The sequence below is a fragment of the Heterodontus francisci genome, chromosome 30 (assembly GCF_036365525.1).
Source record: "Heterodontus francisci isolate sHetFra1 chromosome 30, sHetFra1.hap1, whole genome shotgun sequence".
Lineage (NCBI taxonomy): Eukaryota > Metazoa > Chordata > Chondrichthyes > Heterodontiformes > Heterodontidae > Heterodontus > Heterodontus francisci.
Window position 1 is genome coordinate 26586548 of NC_090400.1, and position 21889 is coordinate 26608436.

Consider the following 21889-nt stretch of genomic DNA (forward strand, 5'->3'; position numbering starts at 1 on the left):
GTGGTTCCACAAATATCCCCATTCTCAATGATGGGGGAGCCCAGCACATCAGTGAGAAAGATAAGGCAGAAGCATTTGCAACAATCTTCAGCCAGAAGTGCCGAGTTGATGATCCATCTCGGCCCCCTCCTGAAGTCCCCAGCAATCCAGATGCCAGACTTCAGCCAAATCGATTCACTCTGCATGATATCAAGAAACGACTGAAGGCACTGGATACTACAAAGGCTATGGGTCCTGATAATATTCTGGCAATAGTACTGAAGACCTATGCTCCAGAACTTGCCGCACCCCTAGCTGAGCTGTTCCAGTACAGCTACAACACTGGCATCTACCCTGTAATGTGGAAAATTGCCCAGGTATGTCCTGTACACAAAAAGCAGGACAAGTCCAACCTGGCCAATTACCGCCCCATCAGCCTACTCTCAATCATCAGTAAAGTGATGGAAGGTGTCATCAACAGTGCCATCAAGTGGCACTTGCTTCGCAATAACCTGCTCAGTGACGCTCAGTTTGGGTTCCGCCAGGGCCACTCAGCTCCTGACCTCATTACAGCCTTGGTTCAAAGATGGACAAAAGAGCTGAACTCAAGAGGTGAGGTGAGAGTGACTGACCTTCACATCAAGGCAGCATTTGACCGAGTATGGCATCAAGGAGCCTTAGCAAAACTGAGGTCAATGGGAATCAAGGGGAAAACCCTCCGCTGGTTGGAGTCATACCTAGCTCAAAGTAAGATGGTTGTGGTTGTTGGAGGTCAATCATCTGAGCTCCAGGACATCATTGCAGGAGTTCCTCAGGATAGTGTCCTAGGCCCAACTATCTTCAGCTGCTTCATCAATGACCTTCCTTCAATCATAAGGTCAGAAGTGGGGATGTTTGCTGATGATTGCACAATGTTCAGCACCATTTGTGACTCCTCAGATACTGAAGCAGTCCATGTAGAAATGCCGCAACACTTGGACAATATCCAGGCTTGGGCTGATAAGTGGCAAGTATCATTCGTGCCACACAAGTGCCAGGCAATGACCATCTCCAACAAGAGAGAATCTAACCATCTCCTCTTGATATTCGATGGCATTACCATCGCTGAATCCCCCACTATTAACATCCTCGGGGCTACCATTGACCAGAAACTGAACTGGAGTAGCCATATAAATACCGTGGCTACAAGAGCAGGTCAGGGGCTAGGGATCTTGCGGTGAGTAACTCACCTCCTGACTCCTCAAAGCCTGTCCATCATCTACAAGGCACAAGTCAGGAGTGTGATGGCATACGCTCCACTTGCCTGGATGGGTGCAGCTCCAACAACACTCAAGAAGCTCGACACCATCCAGGACAAAGCAGCCTGCTTGATTGGTACCTTATCTACAAACATTCACTCCCTCCACCACCGACACACAGTGGCAGCAGTGTGTACCATCTACAAGATGCACTGCAGCAACGCACCAAGGATCCTTCGACAGCGCCTTCCAAACCCGTGGTCTCTACCAACTAGAAGGACAAGGGCAGTAAATGCATGGGAACACCACCACCTGCAAGTTCCCCTCCAAGTCACACAGCATCCTGACTTGGAACTATATTGCCGTTCCTTCACTGTCGCTGGGTCAAAATCCTGGAACTCCCTTCCTAACAGCACTGTGGGTGTACCTACCCCACATGGACTGCAGCGGTTCAAGAAGGCAGCTCACCACCACTTTCTCAAGGGCAATTAGGGATGGGCAATAAATGCTGGCCTGGCCAGTGACGCCCACATCCCATCAATGAATTAAAAAAAAGGTGATTGGAAGAAAGGCATACATGTGTTCATCTACTGGATCCTTGTATCATATGGAGATCCTGAGCATTTTCAGAAATAATCACAAATGGTTCTACAAACACTCAGAGGAGGGAGGTAAAAAAGTTTAAAACTCATCAGATTAGTGGCGGGTTAGCTGTTTCAATGGTAAACTGGTTTAGGAATAGAACACAGAGTGTGATGGTAGATGGAAAAACCTCTGTTTGGAGTCAGTGGGGGTGAAAAAGTCAGCCACACAGCAACAGTTTTTCTGGTGTTAAGCTTCAATATGGTGAGCAGGATCTGGACTCTTATTACAAGCCTGGGGTGTACTGCCTGTTATATTAGTAAAGTCGAAAAAAATCGGTGTGTATTGCCATAGTATAAGGGATGTAAAGGGTTAATGCTGAAGACGGTGAGAGAGACCCCTCCAACCGTAAGAGTGATGATGTCATAGTCACATGGGTTAGGCTGGTGTGAACAGAGAGCATCACAAAGGATGTTAGCTGAGGAGGCTTGATGAGAGTGTATATCGTATTATGTGAATAATAAACAGTTCTTAGTTGGCCTTATCCTGAGTCTGAGACTTTCTCCAGAACATCCCTGTTATGCTACTAAATGCAGCAACAACTCAAAACATTGCCTGCTCCTGAAAGAGGCATTAGATCCTCTGCACATGTAAATAAGGGGCCCTGTTGCAGGGCCTATTTGCAGCTCCCACTGCAAACTTAGTCTGCCATGAGGCAGCTGGTGCCAGCTACATTCAGAGAATCCAGGCCTACATGCAACCTATCAGGCTGTTAAGCTGCAAACAAGACAAAGTGATTCCACATCCAAAGATCGCTAGTGTGAGAAACGTAGCCCACTTAATAATAATTTACACCAAGTCAAACTCTGAAGAAGTAAGTTTATTTAACGTTCTTGCAAGATCGGGTGTCCTACAAGCAGGCACACCCATCAACATATTCAGTTCATGTTTATACAATACAAATCCATTTGTCCACGCCTTTATTTTACATTATTGGTTATAACGTATTATGACACTTACCTATCCTATGGTTGCTGCAGTCTCCTCCTCTGTTTACTTCTCCCCCTACTCTAACTTTCTAGCCCCTGACTCTTGTTTTTGTTTTACCTTATTTGGCTCTCCATTCTTTTGCAAGCCTCCTGTGTGTGTGTTAACTTGCAGCTGTCAGTTACTCATTCACTACATCCTTTGTTCTAACTCTTGCTGTTTTTCTTTTCTCTGCATAAGCACAATTTTTAACTGCCGTACTGTCTCAAGGTCTTTACTCACATCCCCTTATCAGTTCCCTTGTTCAGTGATTTCATTATGTTGTGTAGAAATGACTTCTTGGTAATTTTCCACAAGCTGTAGAAACAACATTTCAGTACTTTTTTATTCTCACACTAGCCACTGGCAAACATTGATTTCCCCCAAACAATCTCTACCAGTCCCTGAAGCTTTACCAGCCTGATTAACTTTGATCCAATCAGAGCCCCATTTGCAATCTGAGGTGAATGTAAAAGGTTCAATGGCACTATTAGTGTCCTGAGAGGTCTCTGTAAAGTAGCATCCTCTTCCTTAACCACAAAAGGCGATTTTTTTAGCCCATTTCACCCTCGTGTCCTGGGGAATATAAACCCTCAAATCATTATCAACAAAACTATATAATTTGGTCACTTACTAATTTCTTGTTTGTGGGATCATTTTGTGCAATAGTACTTGGATAGATTATTGATCATTGTTTCTTTCATGCTATCAAGGGCACAACAGTAAAACTCAAACACCAGTTCAGAATGAAACAGAATGATGTTAGGAATTGGGAAACAAAGACTTTTCTGAACACAAGTTGTTTTACAGTTGATGCCATCACTGAAAGTTTGGATGCTCCCTGACATAGGGCTTAAACTCATGTCCTGATTAATCCATTGGCCCCACTATAAACAAATGGCTTGTTTCTAAATCCAAGAGCACATCTTCATTTTGTGTTCTCAAGATTTTGTTGGACACCTCTCGGACCTGCAAAAGTGTAAAGCATTCATTACATGTAAACAAGTCAAGGTTTATCCATCATTGAGCCATCTTTACTAAAAACAAAATACTGCAGATGCCGGAAATCTGAAATAAAAACAGAAGGTGCTGGAAATACTCAGCAGATCAGGCAGCATCTGTGGAGAGAGAAGCAGAGTTAATGTTTTAGGTCTGTGACCTTTCATCAGAACTGATGCTGTGTTGTGTTAGATGCTCCCAGGTGAGGCTTCCTCCTGGAAATTAGGAAAACAAAACATTGATTTATTTTACCCCAATACACCCAACTCAAAAATGTAACTCAGTCTGAATAATACTGACACAAGTGGCATCTCTCTAAGTGCAGGACTAACAGCAACATTTGAATTCAAGTTCACAAATGGCAGCTGGAAGTTTTCTGGAGGAAGTTTCCCTTCCATTTAACTTAATAATTATTAAAAGTGTCATTAATTAAAATTCAGAAATGATTTTTCCCCCTGGTGTAAACACCCTGGGACTAATTTTCACTTTACGAAAATTGATTTCAGTGGAAAGAAGAATCAGGCAGGGTGGATAACAGGAAACTGATCAACAACTGTTCCTTTTCCACCAGTGTCCCAAACCAATACTTAAGACAGTAACAAATATGAGCCTTGTCCAAATGTAGCTGATGGCCTTTGCATACAACGTCAACTCATTAATTCATGTCTGAGCCATTCAAATTCCAAAATAGGGAAAAAGCTTCAATAGTCAATTGGATTTTGATTATTATTGAGAATCCCAAGTGAAGGACCAAGGCCCACAAGACAGTACACACTCAACATGAAAAGAATAGGAAACAGGATGTGATAAATCCAGAAGTCATCATGTGCTGATTTTAAAAGCCTGTAAATTATATGAAGCAGAGAATAGTAAAGGAGTCCATAATTTTGAGTCCGAAAAGAGAATATTTTAGTCAGTGACAACCAGATTATGATGGAATTTGCCCTTAATAAGGGGTTATAAGGTTAAGAGAGTTACCAAAGACTTGCAGGTGATAGGTAAATTGGCCGTTGTAAATTGCCCCGAGTGTAGGGAGGTGATAGGGAATATAGGGTTACTGTAGGGTTAGTATAAATGGGTGGTTGTTGGTCGGCACAGACTCGGTGGGCCGAAGGGCCTGTTTCAGTGCTGTATCTCTAAAAAAAAAATTAGGGATTAAAAAACTAAAAGCAGTGTTGATCTGCCTGGAAGGTTAAAAAAGGGGGTTCATAGGCATGCCTGTAGCATGCCTCTGTAGTTAAGGACTCTAACACCCTGTGGTCAGGAACACAGCATAATTGCCTCTTCTGGGAACACAATAGCAGGTTCTGAAAAGCAGGAACTCATAAAATGCATGAATATTGTCACCCCAGTAAGGCACTTATAATACAGGTTTCATAAATAATTATTGTAAGTTAACACATTTTAACAATCAGACAACATGATTTTCTATGCATGGACCTAAACCATCTGTCAACTGAATCCAGGAAACTGAATTATAATCTTAAAACACAATTGGGTGATGAGGCAGTTTACCACCATTTGCAACTTCCAGCATCCTGCTGGCTTTAGGGATATGAGATTAGATTAGATTAGAGATACAGCACTGAAACAGGCCCTTCAGCCCACCGAGTCTGTGCCGACCATCAACCACCCTTTTATACTAATCCTACACTAATCCCATATTCCTACCTATACTAGTGACAATTTATAATGGCCAATTTACCTACCAACCTGCAAGTCTTTTGGCTTGTGGGAGGAAACCGGAGCGCCCGGAGAAAACCCACGCAGACACAGGGAGAACTTGCAAACTCCACACAGGCAGTACCCAGAATCGAACCTGGGTCCCTGGAGCTGTGAGGCTGCAGTGCTAACCACTGCGCCACTGTGCCGCCCTATCCTTTCCTGCAAAATCTGAACCTCCATCGGGGGCTTAAAACAGAAGGTTGGGTCCTGGATGGGGCAGCTGGTGTCATTGTGTATCCTATACTGGTAGTGGCACAGTAGGTTCCGTTACCCTCATATGCAACCTGGGGAGGGACATGGTCTTGAGCCATCACCTCCATAGTACAGCTGATGGGCTGTGTTCTTTCAGACTCAAACCCATATGTTGACCATCATCTCTGCTCACGGTTTCCTGCTGGCTCAGCCTTTTCTTAAAAATTAAACAATTAACGAGAAATTAATAGGTATACAGCCTTATTTAGGAATTAGAAGAGGACGAGCCTACTTGCAAAGAGGTAACACCCCATACGTAAAAAAACTAGTTATGCGGCCTAGAAACAGTATAAATATTGGAACCACACAGTGGATCTTTAGATTCATTCCAGTGTTTTGTACAGGCTACTGTGGTGCGGCAATGATAGTTCACCCCTTAAATGGGTTAGAGATATCTCACTAAACTCTGTAGCTTTCTACTCAGGGATTACTTTAAATGTTGATGACTATCTTAAATATTTTACAGGCACAATATTTAGACTCAATAATTGGATTCTCTGCTGGAAACAAGATTATACTTTCTTTCTTTTCCTGTAACTATTAATGTTGTGATTGACTTTCCCACAAAATGTGAATTGCATGTTTGGTTCTTTAATAAACATTTACATTATTTAGAAATTATATTGTCTCATATAGTCTTCTGTATCACAAACTCGAGAAGCTGTCACTGTATACTCTTAAGTAGGGAGTTACATTATTGAGGAGAGATGCCCAGATCCTTATAATATCCAGTTTGTTATAATCTGGCTAAAACTTGTTAAAAAGGCTATCTGGAAGATGGTAATATTCTCAGCTGGTTCCTTTCCTTTGGGGAGAATTAGATCAATTCTTCAGACCCATTCAATGTCTGTGAGATCTGTCTTTCTCAACCTTAAGTAAGAGTCATCATCTGGGGAGTACGCCTGATCTGGGATAGCCCCGAAAAGGGGCTAGGATTATAATCCACTTCATGCTGAGTCCAAGTTCAACACAGTGAGGATGTAGGGAAGAGGAAGAATTTGTATGATGGTGTATTTGGAGTTCAAAAGAAAAAAAAGAGGAAAGGTTAAAAGAACATCAAGCATTGTACTGGTAAAATAAAAAATGGCTGAAAAGTTGTGAGACTGACAGAGGTTCAGAACTCGTCTAGAGAGAAGGAACACCAATCAGATGACAATCATTCCCTTGTTTATTGTGAGAGCTAATTGGAAGAGCTTTCCTAGGGATTTAGGGACTTGCAAAGACTTGGCTTTTATACAAAGTTAAGATTTGTTGAGATAAAAATAACTGTTTGGCACAAAAGTGGAAGCCATGCTTTATAAAAGCGGCTTCATCAGTGGAGGAAATATTAGACTTCCATCTGAGATCAGAGGAGGTAGTGAGGTCAAGAATGTCAATAGTTTAAGAAGAACTAAGGATGGAGACAGCAAAGATAAGAACTTTCAGTAGGCCTTGTAAGAAACAAGGGCCAAAATTTTATGTTGGGCAGGAGGCCCCGCCCTCTGGCCAAAACGTTGGGGGGGGAGCCTGCCTCCGCGGGGCCTGGGAGTCATGCCAGGATTTTATGTGGCCCAGATCCTTAATTGGCCTTGGGCGGGACTTCCATCCCTGTGAGGCAGTAAGTCCCGCCTCCAAAGGCTGCTGGCCGATCAACGGGCCGGCAGCTCTCAGTCCCAGCAGCGCCACCGGAGCAGTGGCTACGTCTGGACTGCACCCAGCTTCAGCAGCAAGAAGGATGTCGGCCTCAGAAAAAAGGTAACTTTGTGTTGCCTTGCCCGGGACAATTGGCCAGGCCCTGGCGAGGCAAAAGGGGTCAGTTGCGGGGAGAGGAGTGTTGTGTAATGGGGCAGTTGGACTGTGGGGCGGGTTGGGGGGTGCTCTCCATGGGCACAAGGTACCCGCTCAGGAGGGCTTCCCTAGCTTGCAAAGAGGCCGCCAGGTTTTATTTGGCGGCCTCCTGGGGGACCTCAGCTGTTTGTCGGCTGCTGGTAAAATACCAGTGCTGGTGGAAGGAGGCCCTTAAGTGGCAGTTAATTGGCCACTTAAGGGCCTTGATTGGCCTGGGGCGGGCGGGTCGTTTCTTGCAGCCAACGCCCCACGTAAATTTGCAGCAGGGGTGGGAAGGTGTTGGGAACAGCACCCCCTACCTCCCATTCAATTTTACGCACCCCCCCCCGCCCCCACCCCACCACCACCAGCCCATTCCTGTGGGGGGGGGGGGGGGGGGGGGGTGGGGGGAATGTAAAACTCTGGCCAAGAAGTCTCTGTTGCTAAAATCCACAACAGCAGGGGGTTGAGGCAGGGAGAGATGTGAAATATATACCAATGCGTATAGAGAGGCATCCTCCTTGGATTTCAGGTGCTGAACCTGTCAAAGTTCATAGGTCTATTGGGGAGGCCCCTCACTTTGCATACCATCATCAGGTACTAGCACCACTGGCGGAGCACCTTAGGTTTCTGAAAGTGTGTGATCTAAGCATAATGAATGAATTGACAAGAGCAACTTGCATTTTATATCGCACATTTATCCCAGTAAACCATCCCAAGGAGCTAGAGGAGATTACAGCAGGGTTAGGCCAAGGAGGGATTTGAACATGAAGATGCAAATTTTAAATTTGAGATGTTGTGGACCAGGAGCCAATGTAAGTCAGAGAACACAGGGGTGATGGGTTAAGACTGGTTAGGATACAGGCAGCAGTGTTTTGGATGAGCTCACTTTAGGCAAATGGAAGATGGGATGTCGGCCAGGAGGGCATTGAATATTCAAGTCTGGACATATCAAAAGCATGGATGAGGGCTTCAGAAGCTGATAAGCTGAGGCAGTAGCAAAGATGGGCAATTCCACAGAGCTGGAAGTACTTCAGAGGTGGATGGTAGATTGTTGAGAGAGAAATGTCAATTATGGATTTCTTTTTGAAGTTGTGGGGAATAAAGGCAGATTTTAAAAGTTTCCCTCTGCTCAGGCACTGGCTCGCTCTTTTTCAAAAAGATAACATCAGTCTCTTCAAAAAACTTGTTGTAATGCCTTCTCTCCTTGCAAATTGCCCATTTCTGAAGTTCTTAAATGTGTGTATTATTGTCTCCCAATTCAGCGTCCATTTCTATAGCAACTTTCCATTTGAATCAATCCAATGGCACCAAAACTGTCCTAATAAAAGTCATAAGAACACTTTTTGTGATGGTGAACATGGTGCTTTACTCCTCCATGTTTTCCTCAACTTTTATGCAACCCTTGACATAGGCAACCACAAAATCCCCTTCCTCTGTGATGCTAGGCTCCTTATCCAACAGGCAATCTTGGATGAGCTGCACTTTCCTCCAGGGAAACACTGGGAAATCGAATCCATAGTCTTCAGCCCCTATCACATATTGCTTGCCCTTGCCACCAACAGAACACCTCTTCTTTCTCGTTGTCTCAGGTTGAACCAAATTGTTTGGAACCTCAGCATCCTATTCAGTCCTAAACTCAATTTCTGACCCAATGTCCTTGTCATCGTAAAGACCAGCTTCTTCCATCTTTGCAACATCATCTGCCTTTGCCTAATCTGATGCTGAAACCTTCACCCATGCCATTGTCATCTCCTGAGTCAACTATTCCAATGCTCTCCTGAACAACTTTCCATCCCTCACCCGCATGAACTTCAACTCATTTTGTCCATTTTATTTGATTACGCATCATTGAGGCACTTTGGAATGTTTTCTATGTAATAGACACTATATAAATACAAGTTATTGTTATTTGTTTTACAAACTGTTATTACAGTTATTGGTTCTAGTCCAGTGTGTGTAGATTGTGTGGGTGGCAGTTTATTGCTGTTACTACTGGGTACAATGTGTAGATTGTATTGGCTTTTGCTGTTGTCTGAAACCCTTCTCCCCTGTGATCTTCACCCTCATCTCCAACAATAAGCACCAGGAGCTCATGAGACTATCCAATCAGCTGCCTCTGCCGCATCCTCCCTTCCACTTGCCCACTGGGCCAAACTTCCTCTAAATTTCCCCCCTGCCCTTACCCTGAACTCACATCTTTCTCTAATTTCACTCCTATCTCCCCTAATGCCCTCTCCAAGCTCATCTTGTCCACGAGGCCCACCTTTTTCTCCCTCATGCTATTCCCACTAAACTGCTAAACACCCAACTTCCCCTCCTGGTCCCCATGTTAGCTGATATTATCAATGGTTCTCTCTCTTCAGATGTTGTCTTTCTCTCCATTAAATATGCTATCATCACCCCTCTCCTCAAAAGGGACAACACTTGACCCCATCTTCCTTGCAAACTAGGGCCCCATCTCCAACCTCCCTTTCCTCTCCAAAGTCCTTGACCATGTTGTCACCTTCCAAATTCTTGCCCATCTTTCTCAGACTCCATGTTTGAATCCCTCCATTCAGGTTTCCCCCCATTACCACAGTATCAAAACTGCTTTTATCAAAATTAAAATCATAAATTATATCTTATACGACTGTGACAAAGGTAAACTATCCCTCCTCGTCCTTCTCGACCTGTATGCAGCCTTTGATGTAATTGAACACACCATCCTTATCCAACGCCCTTCCATTGTTATCCAAATGCACTTGCCTGGTTCCATTTTTATCTATCTAATCATAGCCAGAGGATCACTTGCAGTGGCTTCTCTTGCTCCCACACCATTACCACTGGTGTCCCCCAAGGATCTATACTTGGGCCCTTCCTATTTTTCATTTACAGGCTTCCCCTGGGTGACATCATCCAAATGGACAGTGTTAGTTTTCACATTGTTACGACCAGGTGAAAAGGGGTCCAGGGGTTCCCTCTCAGCCTTTTCCTGGTTTGACCGTAACAGGGTTTATTTTTTAAAACACGGTGTTTTTAGCTTTCCCACAGTGAATCCTTGTTCACTGCTCTCCAATTATACTGGCAAAAAAAATCAACCAGACAGGTTTTCTTAGATTTAAACAAGAAAGGTATACGTTTATTAACCTTAACACTCTAATTCAGTTAAAATTATTAAAAATACGCAATGCAACCATGTTAGCATGCATACGTGAGGAACACATGCAGATAGATTCAGAAAAGGAGAAAGAATCAAAGGGAAAGATTTGAAGCAATCGCTGGAGTTCATTTACTGTCTTTTGAGTTCGATATAAAGTCTTTGGTTGCAGTTAAATATTGTCGTCTCGTTGGGGCCCAGTATACACTTTAAAACTTGTTTTGATGGTTTTCCGTCTTGGCTTAGTTTCTTCCATGGGTCTCTGTCTTTGGATGGAGGGAGACAGGGAGATATGCTCTCTCTTCAAGTTTAATTGCAGTCTGACCTCAAACTGTTCTGTGAAAACAATTCAAACCAAACCTGGGCCAGCAGACCAGTCATGTGGCTAGATCTTTTTCTTGGGACAACCCACCCGGCGAGGTTTTGTGGATACTTTCAATCTTAGTAAACATCGTTAGTGGGGGCTGGAATGCTGACTTTCACACATTAGATGTCTGATGATCAAAATCCATTTGCTTAATTGAATCAGGGAGCAGTTCCATTATCTTCTCCAGGCAACTGTCTTTTAGAATGCAAATGTTTACAGCCACTGCCCTTTTAGAATGCAGTTGCAGCCATGTTTTCAGTCCAGTAAGAATTTAAAATTAATGTTCCATGTGACAAAATGAATATGCCTCATTCTTGGCAGGTGTGGTTTTCCTCACATCTCCACATCCAACGGAATGAAATGCGATTTTAGAAGAGCATTTCATTAAAAGAGAATAGAGAGAAAAGTAAGTACAGGAAAACATACATGCATTTCTCTCATTCATTTCTTGGTAGGAGTTCTGCTTTAGATGGCCCTTTTTGGCATCCCAATAAATATGTGATTTCTGGGGAGGTTTGCAGTTTGAACATTTCTATGACTTTGTTCCTGTTGAGGTCTGCAGGGGGAGTGTTAGATTTAATGAACCCTAGCTTGGAGTTCTACTCGTGAACGTGAGTAGTGGGTGGATCCATTCTGAACTCTTTTTCAGTGTTTCGATGAGTCATGCAAGGGTTTTCTGCCTTAGGGAATGGTTGGTTCCCTTTTCTCCTGACTGTGGGAGAGGGTTCTTTGCGAATTTTCCCTTTGTCCTCACGGACACTCCTGCTTGCAGGTATTTGTCCAGATTCTACTGCACTCCCCTGTGGCATTTTAACTAGGTAAGACACCACCCTCATGATTTCTCTGCCTTCTTGAGGCCTTTCTTTGTCTCTGCCAGTTTCGGTAAATGCTGTTTGCAACACTGATGGGGTGCTTCTGGTGTCTGCATTTACATAGGAGGATGTGGGGTCAAATGTGTCAAACATTTTGGAGTTGGCTGACCGGACAGTAGGGGTTTCCATTTGGGATTCCTCTTGGATCTCCTTTAACCTGTCCTCTTTGTCCCTTTTTCCCCTTTCTTCTCTAACCTTTTGCCAGCCTTGTGCCTGCCTGTTCCCATTTGTTCCTGGCAGGGGTCACTTACAGTTCACCTGCCCTCTGTTGGATGGTCCTCCAAATACCGATACAGGACTTAGGGGTGCAGATTTCACTGTAGGTTGGGGTTTCTCCTCAACCTGGCACATGTGGCAACTCCTACAGTGCTCCACCACATCTTTGTGGAGTTTTGGCCAGTCAAACTACTGTCTTATACGGGCTTTGGATTTTTGTATACTGACATGTACAGCCACTGTAATCTCATGGGCTATTCTTCATATTTCTCTCTGGTACCTCTGCAGAACCACTAATTGGTGAACGACTGGCCAACTGTCCACTCCTTGCTCTCAGGTCTGCAAGAAGAACTCCACTTCTTCATCAGTACCTCGTTCTTTAAATAGTAGCAGTCAGGGACTCCCTCTGCTTCAATTTCAGACTGGGCAGCCTGTGCTAACTCTAAAATAAAAGCAAAATATTGCGGATGCTGGAAATCTGAAATAAAAACAAGAAATGCTGGAACCACTCAGCAGGTCTGGCAGCATCTGTGGAAAGAGAAGCAGAGTTAACGTTTCGGGCCAGTGAACCTTCATCGGAACTGAGCTAACTCTCTCAGTTCCGATGAAGGGTCACTGACCCGAAACGTTAACTCTGCTTCTCTTTCCACAGATGCTGCCAGTCCTGCTGAGTGGTTCCAGCATTTCTTGTTTTTATTTTATAACTCTCTCAGTACTGGGTCAGCTTGCTGAGCCTCAGCTAGGAAGATTCATTTAACTCATTCCCTGGGTCTTCTAACTTGCCAAAGAAAGACTCAGACAGACAGACCTCAGGGTCATCTGCCTACAATGATAATTCAGTCTTTATTTATTTAGAGATACAGCACTGAAACAGGCCCGTCAGCCCACCAAGTCTGTGCCGACCATCAACCACCCATTTATACCTCTTCTCTGGGGGAGCTGGTTTGGTCATGGCCCAATTCATTACACAAGCAGGGAAACTGCAGGGGACCGTCTCCTGCCACGGCCCTGTCTCTCTGACCTCCTGCGGTCTCTTTTTCACTACTGGGGAAGCTACCACCTTCGCCCCCGCCAGATCATTACGTTGGAGCAAGTCAACCCTGTCCACAGGCAAACTAGGCACTATCACTATGGTCACCAGTCCTGAAACTAGTTTGCATTCCAAGTGCACCCGATATAAAGGTACAGGCGTACACTGCCCTCCAATACCTTTCACCACCATTCTGGTATATACTGGACTCTCTGGGGAAAAGTTCAGGCCTTTTCCTAGTAAAAGGGATCCAGTGGCCCCTGTGTCCCTGAGGATTACTATGGATTTGCTTGCCCCACTCGAGGGGTATGGGGTTACTCTCCCTTCAGGCACAAAATCCTGATAACCTTCAGGCATCCTATTACATTGCACAGTTGAAGCCACAGCTTGTTCTGCTGTGCTTTCCATCAGGGTCCCTTCTCCTTCACTGAGCGGATGTGCCCTGATTAACCCTTCAGGTTTTCCCGTAGTTTCCAGCAGTCAGCTCTTAGATGACCTGCTTTATTAAAATAGAAGCACACAGGTCTCTGGGTCTCACTCCTACTTACAGCACATTCCTTTTTGGCTGGAGGAGGGCCCCCTGTTTCTCCTGCTTTTCTCTCTCCCAGGACTGCTTGGGTTTCTATCACCTTCCCACCCTTTGTCCTTTTCGGATATATGAGGGTGATTAGGAAAGATTTTCCCCTGGGGAACTGACTTATAGATTAAAGTAAACTTATCAGCCAGAATTCCGGCTTGCCTGGCTTTATGAACTTTCTGTTCCTCGACATGTATCTTTATGGAGAGTGGGAGAGAGTTTTTAAATTCCTTGAGCAAAATTACCTCTTTGAGATTTTCATAGCTGGGCTGCACTTTAAGAGCCCTCAGCCACTGGTCAAAAGCCAGCTGCTTATTTCTCTCAAATTCTAAGTAAGTTTGGTCAGCTTGTTTCTTGAAGGTTCTAAACTTTTGGTGATAGGCTTCCAGTACTAGCTCATATGCCCCAAGGATAGCAATTCTTGTCAGTTCATAATTGGCAGAACTCTCATCTGGCAACAGGGAATAAACCTCATGGGCTTTTCCTGTTAACTTGCTTTGTAACAGAAGAGTCCAAGTCTCAGCTGGCCATTTTAACTGCCTTGCAAGTTTCTCAAAAGATTCAAAAATGCTTCCATATCACCCTCATTGAATTTTGGGGTAAGTTGAGTGAATTGTAACAATTCAGTACCCAGCCCGGAATTATGATCCTCCGTATTGGCCATGCTTTCAATGGGGTTACTCTGTCAGTCCCTAGTTAACTCAAGCCTCCTCAGCTCTCTCTCCTCACATTCCTCTGGAAGGTTCTTTCTGTCCCTCTCTCCTGTCTTTCTTTCTCTCTCTCTCCTTTTCTGTTTTTCTTTCTCCTGTCTCTCTCTCTCTCTCTTTCTCGTTCCTCAAGTCCCTTCTGGAAGGCTCTTTCTGCTGTCTCTCTCTTTTGCTTTCTCTTTCTTCAAATTCAAGTTTCCTCTGTTCCAATTGTATCTTTGCTGGCAATACCCTGTCGGAGTCTATTTCTAACCCTGTTTCTGCTTCTTCAGATTCAAGGGAAAATGGTTGGCCACTAGTCTTAGGAATTCAGACTTTCTAGTCTTGACACGGACTGTGATCCCACACTGCTCAGCCATTTCTCTCAACTCTTCCAAAAACAGTGCTTTTAACTTATCCCAAGTTACTTCACCCTGGCTTGGGGAGTTACTGGCTTCAGTCAGGGACATGTTAGTATTCTAGCACACACAACCACAAGAACACCTGTATTGAAATCTTTTCTCTTTTTGATTAGGATCAATTTGATTTCCCACTTCCAATTTCTCATTTGTCTGTGGGTTGAATCCGGATGCTAGCCCCCAAATTTCTGTTACAACCAGGTGAGAAAGGGGTCTGAGGGTTCCCTCTCAGCCTTTTTCTGGTTTGATTGTAACAGGGTTTAATTTTTAAAACACTGTGTTTTTAGCTTCCCCTCAGTGAATCCTTGTTTACTGCTCTCCAATTGTACTAGCAAAGAAATCAACCAGACAGGTTTTCTTAAATTTAAACAAGAAAGGTGTAGGTTTATTAACCTTAACACTCTAATTCTGTTTAAACTACTAAAAATATGCGATGCGACCATGTTAGCATGCATATGCGATGAACACATATGCAGATAGAACAGAAAAGGAGAAATAATCAAGGCAAAAGGTTTGAAGCAATAGCTGGAGTTCATTTACTGTCTTTTGAATGTGATGTAAAGTCTTTGGTTGCAGTTAAATCTTTCTGATTTGTTGGGGCCCTGTACATGCTTTCAAAATTGTTTCAATGGTTTTTTGGCTTGGCTTAGTTTCTTCCCTGGGTCCTTGTCTTTGCGTGAGAGGGAGAGAAAGAGGGGGAGGCAGAGAGATATGCTCTCTTCTCAAGTTTAGTTGCAGTCTAACCTCAAACTATTCTGTAAACACAATTCAAACCAAACCTGGGCCAGCAGACCAGTCATGTGACTAGCTCTTTTTTTTGGGACAACCCGCCTGATGAGGTTTTGTGGATTCTTTCAATCTTAGTAGACATCATCAGTAGGGGGCTGGAATGCTGACTTTCACACATCAATGTCTGGTGATCAAAATCCATTTGGCTAATTGAATCAGGGAGCAGTTCCATTGTCTTCTCCAGGCAACTGTATTTTAGAATGCAAATGTTTCCAGCCACTGTACTTTTAGAATGCAGTTGCAGCCATGTTTTCAGTGCAGTAAGAATTTTAAATGAATGTTCCATATGACCAAAATGAATATGCCTCATTTTTGGCAAGGTGCGGTTCTCCTCGCAACATGTATGCTGGTGCTACCCACCTCTATCCCATCATCACATCTCCCGACGCCTCAACTGTTGCTAAATTAACAGACTGCTTATCCAACATCCAGTAATGGATGAGCAGAAATGTTCTCCAATTAAATATTGGGAGGACCAAAGCCATTATCTTTGGTCCCCATTTCAAATTCTGTCCCCTAGTAACCAATTTCATCTCTTTCCCTGGCACCTGTCTCTGACTGAACCAGACTCGTTGCAACCTTGGCGTCATAGTTGACCCAGAGCTGAGCTTTTGAACACATCAAAGTTGACACAGACCTGAAACATTAACTCTGTTACTCTCTCCACAGAATCTACCTAATTTGCTGACTGTTTCCAGTATCTTCTGCCTTTTTTTCTGACCATATGTTCGCGCCACCATTAAGATTGCTATTTTCATCTCTGTAACATCACCCAGCTTTGCTCTGCCTTAGTTCATTTGCTGATGTAACATTTATTCCTGTCTTCATTACCCCTAGACTTGACTATTCCAATGCACTCATGACTGTTCTCCTACATTCTACCCTCATAACCTTAAGATCATCCAAAACTCTGCTTCCTGTGCCATTATTCGCATCAAGTTCCATTTAGTGCTGTGCCCATTTAGCTACATTAGCGCCCAGTCAAGTATCACCTCGCTATTAAAATTCATCTCCTTGATTTCAAATACCTCTATTGCCTGGCCCTTTATTTATCTCTGTAATTTCTTTTAGCCAACCCTCTGAGATATCTGTGCTCATCTAATTTGGCCTCCTAAGCATTTCCAATTTTAGTTGTTCTACCATTGCTGCCTATGCCTTCAGCTGCCTAGGTCCCAAGCTCTGGAATTCCTTGTCTCTGCCTCTCTACCACTCTTCCTTTCTTCCTTTAAGAAGCTCCTTAAACCTTACCTCTTTGACGAAGCTTTTGACCATCTGCCCTAATATCGCCTTTTGTGGGTCGGTGTCTAATTTTGCTTCATAACACTCCTGTGAAACATCTTGGGATGTTTTTTCACATTAAAGGCACTAAATATAAGTTATTAGAGTTTTATTCTTATTTCATTCAATACAGGAAACTAGAATATACTTAATTGATTATGGAAACTCATCCAACATATACTGATTATGGAATTAGCTTAAGACTTCATCAATTTAGGAGCGTTACCCACTATTCATTTATTAGCGTTTTAAAAAATTAAATCTTCAATTATTTGGGTTCTGGGTTCATTTTTATGCACTGAGGCTCATCCTAACTTCATAAAGGTTCTTTGTTCATTATTTAGGACTCAGGCCAATCCTGATTTGTGTCTGGAAGCCTGATCCAATTGTCACATGATGATACAATGGCAATGGCACACACGAACACTCATTTCATTTATTCAGAATTACATATCTGTGCTTTCTTCACTGGATTCTTCAACAGAATTGGCTGAATGTTTCTGTGGACACAGCCCACAGTTTGCTATTAATAACTGTTAATCAGAATGAAGATAGAAACATTTAGTGAATAGCAGTTAATCACTGAAGTAGAGTAGACACTGGTCACCAGCCCTGCCAGTTCCTACCTGTTGTTGTACTCAAGAGTTGAAGGTCCTATACCGGTTTGACCAACAGTTGTCTTTACAGACTGGGGGCTGACATATGGTTAGACAGCCTGTGACATGTGCAATGCTGTCCATGTCGCTCACTGTTAATAAATCTGGAGGATACATAAACTCATTATCAATTCTTATCACTGATAAATTCATACACAAATTGCATCAGGTAAACAACAATCTGACCTTCTCTTACAGCAGGAACACCGATAAGTACAGTTAATAAATTCTTGTCCCAATTGTCTGTCGGTGCTGATAATAGCCATATCCCCTGGTCCTGATAGTGTAGCAGAGCAGATGTACACTATACACCACGTTCTGCAGTTGTGGATTTGAGCTGCAATATGGCCTGTTGTTGTGTGACACTGGCTGTCTGAGCTCTGCTCCTCCCATAGAATCACAGAATAGTTACAGCACAGAAGTAGGTCATTTGCGCCTTGGCGTCCGTGCCAACTCTCTGTAAGAGCAACTGAGGGAGTTCCACTCCTGTGCCCTTTCCCCATAGCCTTGCAAATTTTCCAATTGCCTTTTGAAAGCCATGATTGAATCTGCCTCCACCACACTCTCAGGCAGTGCATTCCAGATCCTAAACACGTGCTGTACATGAAAGCTTTTCCTCATGTCACCTCTGGTTCTTTTGCCAGTCACCTTAAATCAGTGACTCTGGTTCTCAACCCTTCCTCCAATGGGAACAGTTTCTCTCTATCTACTCTGTTCAGAACCCTCATGATTTTGAACATCTCTATCAAATTTCCTCTCAGCCTTCTCTTCTGTAAGGAGAGCAGTCCCAGTCCAATCTATCGATGTAACTGAAGTTCTTCATCCCTGGAACCATTCTCATAAATTATTCTGCACCCTCTCTAATGCCTTCATACCCTTCCTAAGTGCAGTCCCCAGAATTGGACACAATGCTCCAGTTGAGGATGAACCAGTGTTTCATAAAAGTTCACCATAAATTTCCTGGCTTTTGTGTTCCTCTATTTATAAAGCCCAGGATCTCATATGCTTTATTAACTACTTTCTCAACTTGCCCAGCCATCTTCAATAATTTGTGTACAGAAACCTACTGGGTCCCTCTACTCCTGCATCCCCTTTAGAATTGTATCCCCTATTTCATTTTGCCTCTCCTAGTTCTTCCTCCCAAAATGTATCACTTCACACTTCTCTGCATTAAATTTCATCTTCCGTGTATCCACCCATTCCACCAGCCTGTTAATGTTCTCTTGAAGTTTATCACTATCCTCTTCACTGTTAACAATACTTCCAACATTTGTGTCATCAACAAATTTTGAAATTCAGTTATAGTTTTGCCTGCCAATCTTTGATTTCAATTTACCTGAGCCAGATCTATTCTCACTCCAATGAAACCAATTAGTTACTTTTACTCTGGATTGCTCCTTGTCCCTTTCCATAGCGAACCTAAACCTTATGATATTATGATCACTGGCCCCTGAATATTCCCCTATTGACACTTGATTCACCCATCTCACCTCATTCCCTAGAATCAGATCCAGCAATGGCTCCTTCCTTGTTGTGCTTGAAACATACCGATTTAGAATATTCTCCTGATTATATTTCAGAAACTCTTGCCCCTCTCTGCCCTTTACACTATTACTATCCCAGTTAATATTAGGATTCTTCTTCTTCTTCTTCGGTCTCCTTATCTCGAGAGACAATGGGTAAGCGCCTGGAGGTGGTCAGTGGTGTGTGGAGCAGCGCCTGGAGTGGCTACAAAGGCCAATTCTAGAGTGACAGGCTCTTCCACAGGTGCTGCAGAGAAATTTGTTTGTCGGGGCTGTTGCACAGTTGGCTCTCCCCTTGCGCCTCTGTCTTTTTTCCTGCCAACTACTAAGTCTCTTCGACTCGCCACACTTTAGCCCCGCCTTTATGGCTGCCCGCCAGCTCTGGCGAACGCTGGCAACTGACTCCCACGACTTGTGATCAATGTCACAGGATTTCATGTCGCGTTTGCAAACGTCTTTAAAGCGGAGACATGGACGGCCAGTGGGTCTGATACCAGTGGCGAGCTCACTGTACAATGTGTCTTTGGGAATCCTGCCATCTTCCATGCGGCTCACATGGCCAAGCCATCTCAAGCGCCGCTGACTCAGTAGTGTGTATAAGCTGGGGATGCTGGCCGCCTCGAGGACTTCTGTGTTGGAGATACGGTCCTGCCAGCTGATGCCAAGGATTAAGTCCCCCATTATAACTGCTCTATGGTTTTTGCATCGCTATGTATTTTCCTTGAAAATTTGTTCCTCGATTTTTCCCCACTATTTGGTGGCCTATAGAATATATGTAATGATACCTCTATTATTCCTTTATTCTAACCAAATAGATTCTGTCCATGACCCCTCTAGGATGTCCTCTCTCTCCAGAACTGTAATAATTCTCTTTAATCAATACTGCCATCCCGCTTTTCTTTCCTTTCCTATCTTTCCTGAACACCTTGCATGCAGGAATATTTAGTACCCCATCCTGCTCTTTTTTGAACCAGGTCTCCCTTATCGCCACAACATCATATTCCCATATGGATATCTGCACCTCTAGCTCACCAAGCTTATTCACCACTTAGTGAGTTCATATAAATGCACAGTAAACCTAATTTGGACCTTATTGCATTTTCTCTTATTGTGACACCACCTAATGCCTTACAATTTCCTACTGTCATGCTATCTGTCTCTCCCAGTCCTTAGTGCACTTGATTTTCCTCTCTAATGTTACGCATTGTTCCACACCCCCCTGCCAAGCTAGTTTAACCCCTCCTCAATATCACTAGCAATCCGCCCGCAAGGGCATTGGTCCTGGCCCTGTTGCGGTTCAACGGGTCTGACATGTATAGGTCCCACCTGCCCCGGAACCAGTCCCAATGTCTCAAGAATCTAGAGCTCTCCCTCCTGCACCATCTCTCCATCCATGCATTCATCTGCTCAATCCTCCTATTTCTATATTCACTAGCACGGGCACCAGGAGTAATCCAGAGATTACAACTTTTGAGATCTTGCTTTCTAGTTTCCTTTCTCTGCCTGCAGGACCTAATCCCTCTTTCCACGTATGTCATTGATACCAATATGGACCATGACCACTGGCTGTTCACCTGATCTGAAACAGGCTGCTTACTGGGAAATCTGTGACAGTACAGCTTCTCACATTGGAGAACAGGTGAAGCCGATATCATCTTGTCTGATGGAAAAGCCCCTCACAGGATATCCACACTCACCTCTTGCTGCTGAAAGAACGTGACAGCTTCCAGCACCAGCAGACTGACTGCAGAGCATCAGGGCAGGAATCTGAAATGTGAAGGCAAGTGTTGAACTGAAGAGATCTGTAAAATGTTGGGTACCTTGTCTGAGGTCGGACAATACATCAACTCTCGGTTATACTGAGTTCAATCATCAGCGCTATCCTGCCCTGCCTCACCCCCACCCTGGCCCCTGTCTGCACCACCCTCATGCAGACACTACTTTTGTGAATGAAAGTCATCCTCACATGGCTTAGTTTGTGACTTGCAAAGTCACAGCAATGTCCAAAATCAACCCATCTGAGAAAGAACTCGATGGTAATGAGACAAGGGGCTAGATTTTATGGAAGCAGCAGGAGTCCCACCTCCAGGATAAAAAGTCATAGAGTTATACAGCACAGAAACAGGTCTTTCGGCCCATTGTGTCTGTGCCAGCCTTCAAGCACCTATTTATTCTAATCCCATTTTCCAGCACTTGGCCCGTAGCCTTGTATGCTATGGTGTTTCAAGTGCTCATCTAAATACTTCTTAAATGCTGTAAGGGTTCCTGCCTCTACCACCTCTTCAGGCAGTGTGTTCCAGATTCCAACCACGCTCTGGGTGAGACTAACCCTGGTTCAACGAAGAATGCAGGAGGCCATGCCAGGAGCAGCACCAGGCATACCTCAAAATGAGGTGTCAACGTGGTGAAGCTACAAGCCAGGACTACTTGCATGCCAAACTGCGTAAGCAGCATGCGATAGACAGAGCTAAGCGATCCCATAACTAACGGGTCAGATCTAAGCTCTGCAGTCCTGCCACATCCAGACGTGAATAGTGGTGGACAATTAAACAACGAACTGGAGAAGGTGGCTCCACAAATATCCCCATCCTCAATGATGGGGGAGCCCAGCACATCAGTGCGAAAGATAAGACTGAAGCATTTGCAACAATCTTCAGCCAGAAGTGCCGAGTTGATGATCCATCTCAACCTCCTACTGAAGTCCCCAGCATCACAGATGCCAGACTTCAG

General features: G+C 43.9%; 1 pseudogene; it reads right to left on the reverse strand.

Moving 5' to 3' along the window:
- LOC137346431 (thyroid peroxidase-like) overlaps positions 1–19048 on the reverse strand; it is a 31973-nt pseudogene extending 12925 nt beyond the window's left edge.
- Positions 19049–21889: the final 2841 nt, after the last annotated feature.